The 20,449-nt window shown below is 39.1% G+C and overlaps 1 pseudogene; it reads left to right on the top strand.

Annotated features, from left to right (window-relative positions):
* The first annotated feature begins 3,969 nt into the window (after positions 1-3,969).
* LOC128096968 (eukaryotic translation initiation factor 4E-like) lies at positions 3,970-4,906 on the top strand (annotated as a pseudogene).
* Positions 4,907-20,449: the final 15,543 nt, after the last annotated feature.

Genomic DNA, 20,449 nt, shown 5'->3' with positions numbered 1-20,449 from the left:
GTCAGTAGTGCTTTCTGTGAGAACTCTGGGGAACGAATGCTCCCAGCAGCTTATTTTTCCACTCTGATATGTACATTCCATTTCAAGAGAAAGCTGAGGGCAGCACCCCACCCCTGTGTAGGATTGTTTAAGCTCATCTTTAACATAAGGGTTCCACCAATAATGCTCAAGTAAGTAGAGTTTTAGGTTGACTTGACTCTCCCTGAAAATAAAACATGAAGCAATATTGTTATTTATTGTATGATCTGGGCAATTTAAAATGGCTACAGTGAAGAAATCCCCAAACTTCTCACAATGATATGACATAGAAATCCCCAAAGTTCTCACAATGATATGACATAGGGAAATGCTGTGGACTATGTTCCGAGTCTTTGAAACTGGAATCTAAGGGACCTTACTTATCTTGATAAAAACTTGTCTTAAAAATTATTATAAATATCATTTGTATAAGAAAAAAATCTTTGAAATCTTAGTCTTTAATTCTGGAGACTAAATACTTTATCTGGCACCATGAGAAAATAAAGGTATCAGTGGCACATAAATACTGTAAAATGTAGATGTAACAGTCTTATTAAATAAGAAACACAGAGCCAAATGCAGAGTTAAAAGCCCAAGAGGTCAGAGTAGTAGCTAAGAGCTGATACTAAAAACTCTTTCTTACCCTTCGCTGCCACTGCTGTCCTTCCCCTCCAAAAGAGGCCTAATTCCTGTGTGTCTGTCTTTTTATTGACTTTCTGTTCTGCCTTCTTATTGGTTGTAAACCCAACCACATGAACCTCCTCGTCCCTGCCTGTCCATACAGACCTCTAGGTCTCTATGCTTGGTATTGAGATTAAAGGCATGTGTCTCCATGCTGGTGGTATCCTTGAACACACAGAGATCTGCCTGTCATGTGATCAAGATTAAAGGCATGTGCTACCACTGCCAGACTTCTGCTATGGCTTGCTATTAGCTCTAACCCCCAGGTAACTTTATTTATTAACATGCAAATAAAATCACATTTCAGTACAAATAAAATATTACCATATTCCTCCTTTCTATTTTAATAAAAAGAAAAAAGGAAAAAAGTTATAACTAATATAAGAAAAACTATATACAAAAGTACAATAACTATATATCATATATACAAGCAATAAATACCTAAACAACTTGATTCACTTTCTATCCTAACTTATATTACTAACAGAACTATCTTATAATGTCTTTCAAATTAATACACTTACTCTTTAATGAGTTTATAAAATCTTTAAAGAGACAATAAAGGTAGTATAAAAAATAAGCCACATAAAGATGGATATTACACAGAAAATCTGGATTATGTTGTCCTTGATATTCTTAACTGCAGAAAGACATTTGATTGTATAAGCTGTTGAGTTAAGACAATATGTATATTTTAAAGATACCTTGACTTCAAAATTTGGATCTAAGGATGTGTTGCTTTGGAAAAGGAGGCTCTGCTTTTGTTTCTACAGAAAGCCAGATGATATCGATTTGTTCCAGATTAAGATACATCAGGTTTGACCAGCCAAGACCCCCTGAAAGGTCTCCAGTGACATCATGGCCCAGATTATCCAACATCCAGAACAGTTTCAAGGCAACTAGCTCAGATGACACACCCTCACACGCTACTCCATAATCCTAAAATATTCTTTGTGCACCCATAAGATACAGCGCCCCCATCCAGCAGGAAGTATTAAGAGAAGCTATTCCCAAATTTGCAAATATACCAAGCTGGCTTTGGAGATGGAATTGGCTCACTCCTCTAAACCCAAACATATTGCTTAAAAAAAAAAAGTTGAGAAACTCTTTTGTCCCATATCAGAAGAGCCCTCTGGTGTGAGACAGAGAAAAACCATTATATTTATTTAAATCAGGTTGATTATAAATGCGATCTCTTTTTAAAGAAGAAAAGGGGATGTGATACAGATATGATAGGATAAAAGGGTAGATTATTGAATCTACTTTTAAAGAGCAACTTGTTTAAAAATGTTTTACATTGCTATGGATTTTAGTTTATTGGTACAAATTTAAAGTTAATTTTGTTATACTGTATGTGTATTTTTACTCTTGTTTAAGGTATTATGTTTATACAACTCATTTAAATTGTAATGAAACAATTAGTCTTCTGTGATAGTCAAATTTGTAGTCATGTTAAGTTTTCTAGGTATACATAGATATATTTCAGATAGATAGGTAGGTAGATAGGTAATCTTCAAACACTTCAAAGACCTACAGAATATGGTATTTAAAATGTGTTAAAAATTTAGGCTTTCTGGACAGTGAGACATGTCTGCTCCTGGCAGCACCAGATTTACTTCAGAGAGGAGGATGAACATTGAAGACACTCTATATGGAGTTTATCTTCTTCGCAAAAATAGCCATTTGGGTAAGAAACTGTTCTTGCATGGACTGCTTGCTTGACTGGACATGCAGGATCCATAGGAAGGTGACCACTGAACTTTGCTTGGCAAAATGGTCCTTCAAGTTCCTGCTTCACAGAGGAAACTGCCAGACATTCTACAGGACACAGAGAAAAGTCACTGAGAGACTCTAGACCTGTGGGCTAAAGACAGATGCCCCAACTTTACAAAAGAACTTTGGATGTCTGTCCAGGCTGTCAGCTGTCTCTGTCTACTCTCGCAAGACTCTCGAAAGTTGCTTGCATACATCTCCCATTTCTCAGGTAATATTATATCCTTCTGAGGCCTTTGATGTAGTTGAAGACTAGATAGTTATAATTTTCCTTGGTTATGGTAAAAGGTAAGTTAGATATGAAACCTTAGACTCATGAAAATAAGATAGATAGGATGTCTTCTTTAATTTTGCCAAATACAAATAGACTAGTTATTATAAATAGACTAGATATTGTAACTGTAATTCTTGCTTGGTAATTGTTTTGTTATATGTAATTTTACTACGTGAAAGTTAAAACCTTCCTTTTTGAAAAAAAAGAAAAAGGGGAAGTGCTGTGGATATCATCTGTATAAATAAAATACTGATTGGCCAGTAGCCAGGCAGGAAGTATAGGCGGGACAAGGAGAGAGGAGAATTCTGGGAAGTAGAAGGCTGAGTGAGAGAGACACTGCCAGCCGCTGACATGATAAGCAAGATGTAAGGTACCGGTAAGCCATGAGCCACGTGGCAACTTATAGATTAATAGAAATGGGTTAATTTAATATAAAAGAACTAGATAGCAAGAAGCCTGCCATGGCCATACAGTTTGTAAGCAATATAAGTCTGTGTGTTTATTCGATTGGGTCTGAGCGGCTGCGGGACTGGCAGGTGAGAGGTTTGTCCTGACTGTGGGCCAGGCAGGACTGTAGAAAACTTCAGCTACAGTAAAAGAAAGAGGAAATTAAATAAATTTAGAGAATATGATAGTGTATATAGAAATCAAAAAGAAAACTGCTTAATATAAATGGGCACAAAATAGTATTCTTCCAGCTTCAATAAAATTAAAAATGCATTAGATCTTTTCAGAGTTTAAAGATATTATGTTGGTATAGCTGAGTAAATATATGGTAGTCACAGATAGTATAATACTAATGATTCAATTTACAGACACAAATTACCTTTATATTAAATTATATATTCAATAAAATCCTTATATAATGTTATCAAAATACTTTAACCTTTATTTTTATTTTATATGTATGAATGTTTTGCCTACATGTATGTCTGTGCACCTCATGATTACAGTGTCTTTTGGGGCCAGAATAGGAGGTTGGATTCACTGGGACTGTAGCTACAGATAGTAGTGCTCCACCATGTGTGCTGGGAATTGAACATGGGCTCTCCAGAAGAACAGCAAGTGCTCTTAAACATTAAGCCATCTCTACAGTCCCATGCTCTCAGAATATTAAGAGCAATAGAGCAGATTAATCTCAAAATTATTTGAAAAAAAGGGAGTAAATCTTGACACACACAACACAGATGAAATTTTGGCATACTCTTCCAGAAATAAAGGCGATGTGTCAGAGGGAGGCTGTGGCGTTCAACCAAATAATCACTTTGAAACACTTTAAGTTGCAGCATGAAAAGGTAATATTGGTACTGAGTTATAGTGGAACAATGCCACATATCTCCTTCTAGCCTATAATGAAGCTTCAATTAAACCAAGTAACACTTGAAAAACTGTAAAAATAATTCAGAATGTTTTTAAACACTTTACATAGATATATAGTACATACAGCATATACATATATGTCAGTTTTACATTTTAATATTTTTAAGTTATAAACTAGAAAAGGTTCAGGATATAATGGTTTCAAGATAGGATATTTGGGGGTTTTGAGCATATCTAGAAATGATATAAACATAAAAATAAAGATAATTAAATCAAAAAGAAGGGGAGAGAGATCGCTAAGTTGACTGTGGAACTGGAAACCACCCCTACCTCTAATTCTCTCCCTACTGAAGAGGAAAAAAACACTAATCAGAAGGTTACTAGCCCAGAGAACCACATTAAATATTTAAATAAATTAAAAATGATAAAAAGCCAAACTCAGCAAGCAAGCCTTCAACTGATCTCTGAGTTTGACACCATGGAAGACTTTGAGACCCTGTACAACCTTACTCAGTTGTAAAGTAATTAATTGCCTTACTGTGACTAATGACTTTTTTACTGATAATATGGAGCCTGTGTGGGAAGATGAGATACAAACACAGAGACAAAGTGAGCTTGATCACTTTTGGCTAGACTATGCTATACCTTTTTACAGAATCTTCTGATGACTCTAGTGATGATGTATGTGAAGCTCTTGTTAATGGCAGAGCTAATGGTGATAAGATAGCAATATGGAGTCCTGAGTGTGAAAACAGAGAAGCAGTCACACACATATAAAATGTATAAAAGGAAAGGTTAGGAGTTGCTTCAAAGATAATGGTTAGTTATCAGTTCCAATAAGACACTATGAACTGTGGTTATTATTTATTTATTTATTCATTTATTTTTGGTTTTTTGAGACAAGATTTCTCTGTGTAGTTTTGGTGCCTGTCCTGGATCTCACTCTGTAGACCAGGCTGGCCTCAAACTCAGAGATCCCGCCTGGCTCTGCCTTCTGAGTGCTGGGGTTAGAGGTGCGTGCCACCACCACCCGGCATGTGGTGATATTTTATTTGTACTCTGACAAATAAAGCTTGCCTGGGGATCAGAGGACAAAGCCAGCAACTATTTTAAATATAGATATCATGCAGTGGTAGCACACACCTTTAATCCTATCATTCAGTAGGCAGAGATTCATCTGGATCTCTGAGAGTTCAAAGCCATACTGGAAACAGAGCCAGACATGGTGGCACATACCTTTAATCCCAGTACTAGTTAACAATAGAGGTCTGAAGGTCTGTACAGACAGACAGGAGGTGATCGAGCTGGGCAGAAAGAGGAAGTGATGTAGCTAGGTGGAGAGAGGAAATAAGACGGCAGGCACAGAAAGATATCTAAGGTGTGAGTATACAGGAAGTCCCTCTCTTGGGCTGAGGATTTCCTAATGGTAAGAACTTATGGCTGGCTTGCTGTATTCCTCTGATCTTTCAGCTTTCATCCCAATATCTGGGTCCAGTCTGGTTTTTGTTGTTGTTGTTTGTTTGTTTGTTGTACTAATGAGACTATTTAGCAATTTGTGCTACAATGAAAAGCAGCTCCATCATTAAAAATAGGTTTGCTGTTGAAGAAGACACCCTCTAAGTATCCTCACAGGAGAGTATTCTCACAAGCAATTGAGATTGGGGGCTGAAGCAAAGCCTCATCAGAGTAGAATAACTACACTGAAGTTTGATTCCATGTAAATGTTGCTAAGATGTAAGAGAAATTTCATTCACCTTTGTCTTTTACTTCTGTGTTCATTTTTTTTCTAGAGTGTCCACTATCTCAATAAAAGAATTACAGTATATGTCATCTCTAGAATCCACAAATGTGCTCCTGACATGCTCTCTAACAGCTGATTGGAATTACCATTACAATCACATTTACCTTTCCACAGCACTAAAAAAAAAAAAAAGAATGTATATTTATATTACCTTAGCAGGAAAAAAGATCTGTTTCTGTTCCACTCCATGCAGTAATATATTTTGCTGATATAAGAGCCTCAGTACAGTTTTCTAGGAATCTTCTATTTCTTTTCATATTTTCCTTGCTGTGCTCTTGCTGATGACTGTAGATTTTAATTTGTTTCCCTATTTGATAACATTTAGTGATTGTGATTTCATTTGTTTTGCTTTTCTTTTGGAACATTTTTCTTTATGGAACATTGATGAAAGATCCAGAAATATGACAGAAAGTTGGAATAAACACTGAGTTTGTGCAAAAAATGTACTGGAGAATGAACAAATTTAAAATTACTGACATTTATTCAGCTGACTTTATATTTTAAGACACAAGCATGAAATGGATCATGGAACATATACCTCAAATACACACACAGAGGGAAGATGAGAACATGGAAGGGGAAGGATGTTGAGCTGTAAATTGAATGGGTTAACTCACACATGGAACCATAGAACTTGAAGATTGAGGAAGGAGAATTGCTAAGAGTGTGAGCCCATCCTGGGATACATAGCGAATTCCAAAGCAGTCTGGACTATATAGTAAATGCCTATCTCAATAACAACAAGACAATTTCTTTAAAGAATAAAAATGAAGTCATTCCATACCTGGCCAGAATGGTTAGATGATATAGAAATATAAGACATAGATATGATAGGATAAAAGGGTAGATTATTAAATCTATTTTTAAAGAGCAACAACTTGTTTAAAATGTTTTATGTGATCTTGCTCCGGACGTCCCTTTTGGAACACTCGTGAGTACCCTTCCTTGCCCCAGACCCCATCCCTGGGCACCAGCCACTCCAGGGAAGACCTGCCCAACTCGGCCCCAGGTTCTGGCCACCGGGCAGGTTCCCTGCTAGCCCCACCGGGAAGGATCCCCTTCTCCAAGACCCCTGGCAGACCCTGCAGTCTCCACGCCCTGCCCCCACGCCCATCCGCCTGAGCCCCAAGCCTCTTCCTGAGACTTAGAGGCTGGCCCCCAGCTCCCATCTTGCTCCAGACTTCCCTTTTACAACACTGGTGAGTGCCCGTCCTTGCCCCAGACCCCATCCCTGGGCACCAGCCACTCCAGGGAAGACCTGCCCAACTTGGCCCCAGGTTCTGGCCACCGGACAGGTTCCCTGCTAGCCCCACCGGGAAGGATCCCCTTCTCCAAGACCCCTGGGCAGACCCTGCAGTCTCCACGCCCTGCCACCACGCCCATCCGCCTGAGCCCCAAGCCTCTTCCTGAGACTTAGAGGCCGGCCCCCAGCTCCCATCTTGCTCCGGACTTCCCTTTTGGAACACTGACTTCCCTTTTGGAACACTGGTCTGTCTGAACCAAGTGTGCAGATAAGGCCAAGAACGAACCACAAGGAGATGGGCAGACGTCAAGGCAGAAACATATACAACAAAATGAATAGCAATACAGCATCACCAGGCCCTAGCCCTCCTCCAACACCTAGACCTGAACATCAGAAATTGGAAGAAGCAGAAGAAAACAGCCTTATGAATGACATCATGAAGAAGCTAGAGGCTTGCGTAGAGGAAAAGACAAAAAAATGTGAAGAACGCTGTAAACAACTAGAGGAAAGGGCAAACAAATTAGAAGAAATCAATAAAGTCCTGGAAGAAAACAATAAAATACTGAGAGAAAATCAAGAAAAATCAATGAAACAAATGAAGGAAACAGTCCAAGACCTGAAAAGGGAAATAGAAAAAATGAAGAAGACACAAACAGAGGGAATGCTGGAAATAGAAAATCTGAGAAAACGATTGGGAACTTCAGATGCAAGTATAATCAACAGAATGCAAGAGATGGAAGAGAGGATCTCTAGCGTTGAAGATACAGTAGAAGAAATACATTCATCAGTCAAAGAAAACACTAAAGCCAACAAAGTCATGAACCAAAATGTCCAAGAAATTTGGGACACCATGAAAAGACCAAACCTAAGAATAATAGGGGTCGAAGAAGGAGAAGAATACCAACTCAAGGGCACAGAAAATATATTCAACAAGATCATAGAAGAAAACTTTCCCAACTTAAAGAAGGAAATGCCTATGAAGATACAAGAAGCTTATAGAACACCAAACAGACTAGACCCCCCAAAAAAGTCCCCTCGCCACATAATAGTTAAACAACTAAACGTACAGAATAAAGAAAGAATATTAAGAGCAGCAAAGGAAAAAGGCCAAGTGACATATAAAGGCAAACCCATCAGAATAACACCCGATTTCTCAATGGAGACTTTGAAAGCCAGAAGAACCTGGACAGATGTAATGCAGACACTAAGAGACCATGGATGTCAACCTAGACTAATATACCCAGCAAAACTTTCAATCACCATAGATGGAGTGAACAAGACATTCCATGACAAAGCCAGATTTAAACAATACTTATCCACAAACCCAGCCCTACAGAAAGCACTAGAAGGAAAATTCCAATCTAAGGAAGTCAGATACACCCTCGAAAACACAGGCAACAGATAAAGCCACAGCAGTAAACCCCAACGTATAGAAGTACCCACACATCACCACCAAAAAATAACAGGAATGAACAATCACTGGTCATTAATTTCCCTCAATATCAATGGACTTAATTCACCTATAAAAAGACATAGGTTTACAGAATGGATACGAAAGCAAGACCCATCTTTCTGCTGCATACAAGAAACACATCTCAAATTCAAAGATAGACACTACCTAAAAATAAAAGGCTGGGAAAAGACTTTCCAATCAAACAGTCTTAAGAAACAAGCGGGTGTAGCCATCCTGATATCCAGCAAAATAGACTTCAAACTAAAATCAATCAAAAGAGATCAAGAAGGGCATTACATACTCATCACAGGAAAGATCCACCAAGATGAAATCTCAATTCTGAATATTTATGCCCCAAACACAAGGGCACCCACATATGTAAAAGAAACATTACTAAAGCTTAAATCACATATAAAACCCCACACATTAATAGTGGGAGACCTCAACACCCCACTTTCACCACTGGACAGATCTCCCAAATTGAAACTTAACAGAGAAATAAAGGACTTAACTGATGTCATGACTCAAATGGACTTAATCGATATCTACAGAACATTCCATCCTAACAAAAAAGAATATACCTTCTTCTCAGCACCCCATGGAACCTTCTCTAAAATTGACCACATACTTGGCCACAAAACAAATCTAAGCAGATACAAAACAATTGGAATAACCTCCTGTGTTCTATCAGACCACCATGGTCTAAAGTTGGATTTCAACAACAACAAAAACTACAGAAAACCTGCAATCTCATGGAAACTGAATAATACCCAACTGAATCACCAATGGGTTAAGGAAGAAATAAAGAAAGAAATTAAAGACTTCCTAGAGATCAATGAAAATGAAGACACCACATATCCAAATTTATGGGACACTATGAAAGCAGTACTAAGAGGGAAATTCATAGCACTAAATGCCCACATAAATAAGTTGGAGAAATCTCACACTAGAGGCTTAACAGCATACCTGAAAGCTCTAGAACAAGAAGAAGCAGTCTCCCAGGAAAAATAGACGCCAGGAAATTATCAAAGTGAGAGCTGAAATCAATAAAATAGAAACAAAGAGAACAATACAAAAAAATTAATGAAACAAAGAGTTGGTTCTTTGAGAAAATCAACAAGATAGACAAGCCCTTATCCAAACTAACCAAAAGACAGAGAGAGAGCATCCAAATCAACAAAATCAGAAATGAAAAGGGGGACATAACAACAGACATTGAGGAAATCCAGAGAATCATCAGGTCATACTTCAAAAACCTCTATTCAACAAAACTGGAAAACCTAAAAGAAATGGATAACTTTCTGAATAGGTACCACATACCTAAGTTAAATCAAGACCAGATAAACTATTTAAATAGTCCAATAACCCCTAACGAAATAGAAACAGTCATTAAAAGTCTCCCAACCAAAAAAAGCCCAGGACCAGATGGTTTCAGCGCAGAATTCTACCAGATCTTCAAAGAAGAGTTAATACCAATACTCTCTAAATTGTTCCACACAATAGAAACAGAAGGAACATTACCAAACTCCTTCTACGAGGCTACAATTACCCTAATTCCTAAACCAAACAAGGATACAACAAAGAAAGAGAACTACAGACCGATCTCCCTCATGAACATTGATGCAAAAATACTCAATAAAATACTGGCAAACAGACTCCAAGAACACATCAAAACAATTATCCACCATGATCAAGTAGGATTCATTCCAGGGATGCAAGGGTGGTTCAACATACGAAAGTCCATCAATGTAATACACCATATAAACAAACTCAAAGAAAAAAACCATATGATCATCTCACTGGATGCAGAAAAGGCATTTGACAAAATCTAACACCCCTTCATGATAAAGGTATTGGAGCGATCAGGAATACAGGGAACATACCTAAACATAATAAAGGCAATTTACAGCAAGCCAACAGCCAACATCAAATTAAATGGAGAGAAACTCAAAGCAATTCCACTAAAATCAGGAACGAGGCAAGGCTGTCCACTCTCCCCATACTTATTCAATATAGTACTTGAAGTTCTAGCCAGAGCAATAAGACAACAAGGAGATTAAGGGGATACAAATTGGAAAGGAAGAAGTCGAGCTTTCCCTATTTGCAGATGACATGATAGTATACTTGAGCGACCCCAAAGATTCCACCAAGGAACTGATACAGCTTATAAACACCTTCAGCAACATAGCAGGATACAAGATCAACTCAAAAAAATCAGTAGCCCTCCTATATACAATGGACAAAGAAGCAGAGAAGGAAATCAGAGATACATCACCCTTTACTATAGCCACAAATGACATAAAATACCTTGGGGTAACACTAACCAAGCAAGTGAAGGACCTATATGACAAGAACTTTAAGTCCCTGAAAAAAGAAATTGAAGAAGATGTCAGAAAATGGAAAGATCTCCCATGCTCATGGATAGGCAGGACTAACATAGTAAAAATGGCAATCTTACCAAAAGCAATCTACAGATTCAATGCAAACCCCATCAAAATACCAACACAATTCTTCACAGACCTGGAAAAAACAATACTCAACTTCATATGGAAAAACAAAAAACCCAGGATAGCCAAAGGAATCCTGTACAATAACACAACTTCTGGAGGCATCACGATCCCTGACTTCAAGCTCTACTATAGAGCTACAGTAATAAAAAACAGCTTGGTACTGGCATAAAAACCGACATGTGGACCAATGGAATCGAATTGAAGACCCTGACATTAATCCGCACACCTATGAACATATAATTTTTGACAAAGAAGCCAAAAGTGCACAATGGAAAAAAGAAAGCATCTTCAACAAATGGTGCTGGCAAAACTGGATATCAACATGTAGAAGGCTGCAAATAGATCCATATCTATCACCGTGCACAAAACTTAAGTCCAAGTGGATCAAGGACCTCAACATAAATCCAGCTACTCTGAACCTGCTAGAAGAGAAAGTAGGACGTAGTCTTGAACGCATTGGCATAGGAGACTACTTCCTAAATAGAACACCAGTAGCACAGACTCTGAGACAAACAATCAATCAATGGGACCTCTTGAAACTGAGAAGCTTTTGTAGAGCAAAGGATACGGTCAACAAGGCAAAGCGACAGCCTACAGAATGGGAAAAGATCTTCACCAACCCCACATCTGACAGAGGACTGATATCCAGAATATATAAGGAATTCAAGAAATTAGACATCAAAATGCCCAACAGTCCAATTAAGAAATGGGCTATAGAACTAAACAGAGAATTCTCAACAGAGGAAACTCAAATGGCCGAAAGACATTTAAGGAACTGCTCAACATCCCTAATCATCAGGGAAATGCAAATCAAAACAACTCTGAGATACCACCTTACGCCTGTCAGAATGGCTAAGATCAAAAACACTGAAGACACCTTATGCTGGAGAGGATGTGGAGCTAGGGGAACTCTCCTCCACTGCTGGTGGGAATGCAAGCTTGTACAACCACTTTGGAAATCAATATGGCGCTTTCTTAGAAAATTGGGAATCAATCTCCCCCAAGATCCAGCTATACCACTCTTGGGCATATACCCAAGAAATGCTCAACCACACCATAAGAGCACTTGTTCAGTTATGTTCATATCAGCATTGTTTGTAATAGCCAGAACATGGAAACAACCCAGATGCCCTTCAACTGAAGAATGGATAAACAAAATGTGGTACATATACACAATGGAATACTACTCAGCAGAGAAAAACAATGGCATCATGAGGTTTGCAGACAAATGGATGGATCTAGAAAAAAATCATCCTGAGTGAGGTAACCCAGACTCAGAAAGACAAACATGGTATGTACTCACTCATAGCAGGATACTAGACATGAAACAAGGATGAATTGTCTGCTACTCACATCACCAGGGAGGCTACCTGGAAAACAGGACCCCAAGAAAGACACAGGGATCACCCAATGACAGAGAAATGGAATGAGATCTACATGAACAGCCTGGACATGAGTGGGGGTAATGAAAGGCGAGGGTTGAGGGAAAGAGAGCTTGGGGGAGCGGGAGATCCCAGCTGGATCAACAACAGAGAGGGAGAACAAGGAATAGGAGACCATGGTTAATAAAGACCACATGAGAATAGGAAGAAGCAAAGTGCTAGAGAGGCCCACAGAAATCCACAAAGATACCCACACAACAGACTGCTGGCAGTGGTCGAGAGACAGCCCGAACTGACCTACTCTGGTGATGGGATGGCCAAACACCCTAATTGTTGTGCTAGAAACCTCATCCAACTACTGAGGGATCTGGATGCAGAGATCCATGACTAGGCCCCGGGTGGATCTCTGGGAGTCCAATTAGCGAGAATGAGGAGGGTTTATATGAGCGAGAATTGTTGAGACCAAGGTTGGATAAAGCACAGGGACAAATAGCCAAATGAATGGAAACACATGAACTATGAACCAATGGCTGAGGGGTCCCCACTGGATCAGGCCCTCTGAATGGATGAGACAGTTGATTGGCTTGATCTGTTTGGGAGGCATCCAGGCAGTGGGACCAGATCTTGTGCTCATTGCATGAGTTGGCTGTTTGAAACCTGGGGCCTATGCAGGATTGTTTGGCTCGGCCTGGGAGGAGGGGACTAGACCTACCTGGACTGAGTCTACCAGGTTGACCTCAGTCTGTGAGGAAGGCTTTGCCCTGGAGGAGATGGGAATGGGGGGGGGGGGTTGGGGGGAAGGTGAGGGGGATGGGAGGGGGGAGAACAAGGGAATCCGTGGCTGATATGTAGAACTGAATTGTATTGCAAAATAAATTAATAAAAAAAATGTTTTATGTTGCTATGGATTTTAGTTTATTGATACAAGTTTAAAGTTAATTTTGTTATACAGTATGCATGTTCTACTCTTGTTTAAGGTATTATGTTTATGCAGCTCATTTAAAATTGTAATATATAATAAAGAAATACAGATTAATAGTTATCTAGGATAATCAAATTTATAGTCATGTTAGTTAAGGCTTTTAGATATATAAAGGTATATTTCAATTAGGTAGGTAATCTTCAAACATTTCAAAGACTTACAGAATATGGCATTTAAAATATTTTTAAAACTTTGACTTTTCTGGACAGTGAGACAAGTCTGCTCCTGGCAGCACCCAATCTACTTCAAAAAGGAAGACGGGAATTGAAAACACTCTATATGGAGTTTGCTGTCTTTATGGCAAAATTTAGCCATTTGGGCAAGAAAATGTTCTTGCCTGGACTGCTTGACAAAATGTTGTATCAACTGAATATGCAGGACCCATGGAAAAATGACTACTAAGTTTTGCCAAAACAAGGCAAGATAGTCCTTCAGATTCCTGCTTCACAGAGGAGACTGCCAGATATTCTGCAGGACACAGAGAGAAGCAACTAAAAAACTCTAGGCCTATAGGCTGAAGATGTATGCCCCAATGTTGCAGAGGAACTTTGGGTGACTGTCCAGGCAGCCAGCTGTCTCTGTCATTCTAGATTTTTGGATGTCCTGGACATCAGGCAATTAGAAAGGCCACTGACCCTTCTGCTCTGCATGTTAACTACAGGACCTCCCTGGGTCTCTGAAGTATCTAGCATATGCATAAAAGCTGTTTCTCAATCCTTCCCCTTGGGTTCCATGGGACTATCAGTACCATAGTTTTGGAGGGTCCTATAACCGGGTGCAATATGGCCATGACTACCCTCGAGCAGACTACCAGCAAGTTACCCAGTATGCTCTGGGAGTGGCCCACACCCAGTGAAGAGTAAATTACACATGGAATTACACCAGCCCCCTGGACCAAGAAAGAGTCCTGTATAGCAAAGCTCCTCCTTCCCAAGGCTCTCAGGGGATTAGCTCTAACACACACCACCTAACAGAGCTGGAGCTCCTGAGGGGTCCTTGGAACATCTTGCAGAATTGAGAACACGGTGTCTGCAGGCTCACTCCACAGCTGCTGTGTCTTACTTCTTAGCAACTACCTAGGAACCTTCAAATCCAATGAACTCTAAAAACTAGCAATTTGCCAGAGGAATGACAGAAAGCCTTTATCACATAACCTATGGACACAGCCATAGTGGTGATGAAATTTGTGAACTGTTTGTTGGTGAATGGCTCCAAACTGCAACTGACACATATTTAAGGACATAATCTGAAATGTTGATATCATTAAATAGTTGGAGCACTGCCTTAAAGATAAAGCAGTAATAATCATAGCAATCAGCCACAAATGCAAACAGAATATAAAAGGCACTGCGTTGCTGCTGGACAAGGATGAGCATGGCTTACATACTAAGTACATTACATTCATGGAATGATGCAAATTGAGTTCATAAAACAAGGACCCATGAACTTCATATTCATCCCTGTGCTTTTCCCAAATGCCAAAAAGGAGCATGTGCCCACCTGGCTTCAGAACACATGTTTCCAGCCGGTCCAAGAATAAAAATCCTGCTGTAGCTGCTCTGAGGGGAAAAGTATATGTCTCTTTCCTGAGGTCCTCTGCTCACCCTTCAAGGATACCCTTGTGGTATCAGTAATCTCCAAATCAGTGGGACCCCATTCTCACAGTGTTCTTCTAATGAGACTGGGTCATGGCATTCAAGGCTCTTTCTCAATGTCTCCTGGGTATATTCAGGGCCCAGAACATCTCTTCTGCAGAGTTCTCTCTCTCTCATCACTTTCTAGTCAAGAGACCATGCCATGACCATGGAACAGAGCAGCCCCAGATCTGTCCATCATAGACACTGAGTATGATTCCAAGCCCCAAGATGTCCTGGCCATCAGGCATTTCCTGCCTTTGAAATACACACAAGGTGCCTGTGTCCTCCTGAGTCTGAATTGTCCATGCTGGACTTCCAGGACTTAGTGAGTGGATACTCCAGGAGATGGCAGCATACACATATGACCACAAGCACTCCATTATCACTTCAGTTACTTTTATGTGTTTGAAGTTGCTTGTGTGTCCTTAGATCAAACTGAATCATGTTCAAATAGTAAAATGAATTTTAGAGCATTTTATTTAGAGCAATTGAATCTCTGATAGAGACACTAAGTGACCATGAAGACTTGAACTGACTTATGAAAACTATTATATACACCAGCTTGTTACTTAAAATCTGGAATGAATCAAGTTGGACTGAGGGGGTCCCAGAAATATATGACTGTATCTGTCAACATACAGAAGAATTATTATCATAGTCATGTATAACTAGCATGGTTGACCAAGGTTTGCTACTGGTAAGGAAGCCTCAATAATCAAGTGAACAAGGTGCTTCATCCTATGGATGTCAATCAGCCTTTATTTAGAACAACTCTATTATTTGTTCAATGAGCCAGCCATGATGAAGACAGGAAAGTTTATGAACTAGAAATGGATTTCCCCCTCTCCATCCTGTCTTTCTCCTGAAACCACTGGTTGTACAGCTGCCATTAGTAAGGAATAAACATCCACAGATTTTTCCACTATTACTTATTATGTTGGAGCACTTCTGCCACACTGAGAAGAGCAATTCATCTTCACTGAGTTAGATAATTAACATAAAACCAAATCTTGTTGAAGAAGTATTATAGGCATGCTCCCCGTGATCACTTCATGGTACACTAAATAAAAAATCTACAGTTAAAATTATCACAGCTGATCAAAAAGAATGATGTTATAAGGAACATGCTCCTGTTTATAATACAGATGTATGTCTACATGTAAGGCTGGAATGTGTCCTTTCTGTCATCATCAGATTGGTCCATCACTGACCCCAACATCTTGGATTTCTAATAAGGTTCTACATTGAACCCAAGGGAGGCTGGTTTAAACAGTTTGGATGATGTGGGAAAATAAGAATAAATCATTGTCTTAAAGAGGAGCAAACATCTGAGTTTTCTGTTTTCATTAGTGCAGTAATAACCAAAAGAAGAGAAAGCAACATGTATTCTGAAACTATCGTTGTTAGTATCTATTTGCATTTGAGCTGTGAAACGAAAAGTATTGATCTTCACAAGCTTTCCCCAACTGCCTTCCCCAAACTTCTCTTATTGAACAATACACATTAGAAGACAATGTACTAGGAAAATTAGAAATAAAAAAATTGCAGACTAGACCCTACAAATAGTCACTATCACACTGTAAGCAAAGCATTAGATTACTCACCCAAATGTGATTTAATCATTTCAAAATGTCAGCATGTCCTTACTTCCTCCAGGTTCCCAGAAACAATACTGTGGAAGCCAATGCTTCTGTGTGATGAGGAATGAGAAGGGCAGAGTTAAACTAGCAGCCAGCTCAGTCACAGTGCATAATTCAAATTAATAAACCTGAGCCAAGCCAAGGCAAGTCGGCACCAGAAACAGGAAGTCTTTATGAAGTCAGTCTAGCAGCTGTACTCCTTCGTGAAGGAAATCCCCTCACTTAACATTGCACAAAACCAATTTATTTTTTCCTTTCAGCTTTATTGAAGTATTATTAGTAAACTAAAACTGCCTATATTTAATGTATGCAAGTTAATATTTTGACATACAAAACCTGAATTGTTATAATCAAGCTAGTTTGCATATGTATTACCTCAAATATGATGCATATGATTTTTTGTCATAAGTACTCATGAGAACTACCTATTAGACATGTTTAAGATAGTGTGTTAACTGAAACCAGCTTGTATATTATATCTATAAAGTTTAATCATCTTGTACAACTAAAATGTTGATTTGTTATCACCTCATTTCTGCTTTTTCCTAGTTCTTTCCAAACAGGGCAAACACTGTTCTCTCTATTTTTACTATGCAAATATGCAAAAGAATATTTGTCTTTCTATGTCTGTTGTTTACATCACATGAGATGCATTAGATGCTAGACATAGAACTACAGGAGTTAAAATCTTCCTCTGTGTTTTGTCTTTCTTCAGTCCCATCACACCTTGTTATTCTGGTATTTTCCTTTTTTGGCTTGAGAATATTTACTCTGTGCCGAATGAGCATAATTACAGCTAAAGTAGCTTTGAGTCTTGGAAGGGACTTTGAATTCAGAATTTTTAAAGAGTATTAGTACTGATAAGAACTTGGAGAGTCTGGAGAGTGACTAAATGCATTCTGCATTATGGGATGGTCCTGAACCTTTGGCGTCCAAGGGTGGGGTGTTATGGTTTAAATATGAAATGCCTCTCACAGAATCATGTGTTGAACACATGATCACCAAGTCATGTCTCTGTCTTGGAAGCCTCTGAAAACTTCTGGAGCTGAAGGAAATATATCTCATGATGCTTCTTGTCCTCATCACCTCCCTGTCCCACCCACTGCTTCCCAGACAAGGTAGGGTAAAGAAGGTCCTCAGCAACCATGATGTTTTGCCTCACAATGGCCAGAAACAGAGACTGGAAACCATTGCCTGACTCCTCTGATGCTATCAGTTAAAATAAATATTTTCTCATTTAAGCTATTCAGTTAAGTATTTTGGTCATAGCAATAATATGTACCTAGGGATAATTAATGAAAATTGATAAGTAGGATATACCTACCTCCAATCAGGACAAAAAATTAAAACCATGTTATTATCTTGATAGACTAATAAATAAACATTTGACAAAATTCAACCATGTCCTTTTTATTTAAAAGTTTTTTTTTTCCATTGTACATACCAAGCACAGTTCCCTCTGACCCGTCCCCCATCCACTCCTCAGAGAGGGTAAGGCCTCCTATGGGGAATCAATGAAGTCTGGCATATCAAGTTGAGGCAGGACCAATCCCCTCCCCGCCCTGTATCAAGGTTAAGCAAAGTATCCCTCCATAGGGAATGGGTTCCAAAAAGACAGCTCATGCACTAGGGATAAATACTGGTCCCGTTTTCAATGCCCCACAAACTACCTAAACCACACAACTGTCACCCACATTCAGAGGGCCTAGTTCAGTCCCATGCAGGTTCCCCAGCTGTCAGTCCAGAGTCAGTGAGCTCCAAATAGTTGGGGTCAGCTGTCTCTATGCATTTTCCCATCATGATCTTGACCCCTTTGTTCATATAATCCCTTGTCCCTCTCTTTGACCGGACTACAGGAGCTCCACCAAGTGTTTAGTTATGGATTTCTGCATCTGTTTCCATCAGTTACTGGACCAAGATTCTATGATGACAATTAGGGTAGTCATTGATCTGATTACATGGGAAGGCCAGTTCAGGGACCATCTCCACTATTGCTTGGAGTCTTAGCTGGGTTCATCCTTGTGAGTTCCTGGGAATTTCCCTAGCACCAGGTTTCTCCCTAACCCTATAATGGCTTACTCTATCAGGATATCTCTTTCCTTGCTCTCCCTCTCTGTCCCTCCCCCAAATCAACCATCCCATTCCCTTATATCTCTTGCCACTTCCCCTTATCTCCTCCCCGTGTTCCCAATTTACTCAGGAGATTTCTTCTATTTCCCCTTCCTAGAGGGATCCATGCATGCTGCTCTTTGCATTCTCCTTGTTACCTAGCTTCTCTAGGGTTGTGGATTGTAGCCTATTTATCCTTTGCTTTACTTTTAATAACCACTTATGACTGAGTACGTACCATGTTTGATTTTCCAGGTCTGGGTTATTTCACTCAGGATGGTTTATTTTAGTTCCATCCATTTGCCCGCAAATTTCATGATATCCTTGTTTTTTATAGAAATATTTCACTGTGTGAATGTACCACATTTTCTTATCCATTCTTTGGTTGAGGGGCATCTAGGTTGTTTCTAGGTTCTGGCTATTAGAAATAATGCTGCTATGAACATAGTTGAGCAAGTGTCTTGTGGTATGAATGTGCATCCTTTGGGTACGTGCCCGAGAGTTGTATTGCTGGATTATGGGTAGATGATTCCCAGTTTTCTGAGAAACCACCATACTGATTTCCAAAGTGGCTGTACAAGTTTGCACTCCCACCAGCAAGGGAGGAGTGTTCCCCTTACTCCACATCATCTCCAACATAGGCTGTCATCAGGGTTTTTGATTTTAGCCATTCTGACAGGTGTAAGATGGTATTTCATAGTTGTTTTTATTTGTATTTTCCTGATAGCTAAGGATATTAAGCAATTCTTTAACTTTTTTTCAGCCATTTGAGATTCTTCTGTTGAAAATATTCTGTTTAGATCTGTACCCCAAATTTAATTTGGATTATTTGGTATTTTGATGTCTAGTTTCTTAAGTTCTTTATATATTTTAGAGATCAGCCCTCTGTCAGATGTAGGGTTGGTGAAGATCTTTTCCTGTAGGAAAAAGATCTCTCTGTAGTCTGCCATTTTGTCTTATTTACAATGTCCTTTGCCTTAAAGAAGCTTCTCAGTTTCAGGAGGTCCCATTTATTAATTGTTGCTCTCAGTGTCTATGCTACCAGTGTTATATTTAGAAAGTGACCTCCTGTGCCAATACATTCAAGGCTACTTCCCACTTTCTCTTCTCAAGAAAACACAGGCAATAAATAATCTCAGGATAGCAAAACCCAAAGAAGGGAAACACACACTACCATCACCACTACCATGACAAAAATTAACAGGAATTAACAGTAACATCTTTTAATATCAATGGACTCAATTTGCTAAGAAAAAAGACATAGGCTAACAGAATGGATATGAAAACAGGATCTATCCTTGTGCTGCATACAAGAAATATATTTCAACTTCAAAGACAGACATTACCTCAGAGTAAAGTGTCAGGAAAACGTTTTCCTAAGAAGCAAACTGGTGTAGCTATTCTTATATCTAACAAAATAGACTTCAAACTCAAAGTAATTAAAAGAGATGGAGAAGGACATTTCATATTAATCAAATGAAAAATCCATCAAGATGAAGTCTCAATTCTGAACATCTATAACTCCAACACAAGGGCACTCACATGTTTAAAAGAAACATTAGTAAAGCTTAAATCATACATCAAACCATACATTAATAGTAGGAGAATTCAACACCCTGCTCTCAG

Source organism: Peromyscus californicus, unplaced genomic scaffold (genome assembly GCF_007827085.1).
Source record: "Peromyscus californicus insignis strain IS unplaced genomic scaffold, ASM782708v3 Scaffold_5__1_contigs__length_169319896, whole genome shotgun sequence".
NCBI classification, from domain to species: domain Eukaryota; kingdom Metazoa; phylum Chordata; class Mammalia; order Rodentia; family Cricetidae; genus Peromyscus; species Peromyscus californicus.
Note: the sequence above shows the minus strand (reverse complement) of the source record. Positions and strands in the feature narration are given on the sequence as shown.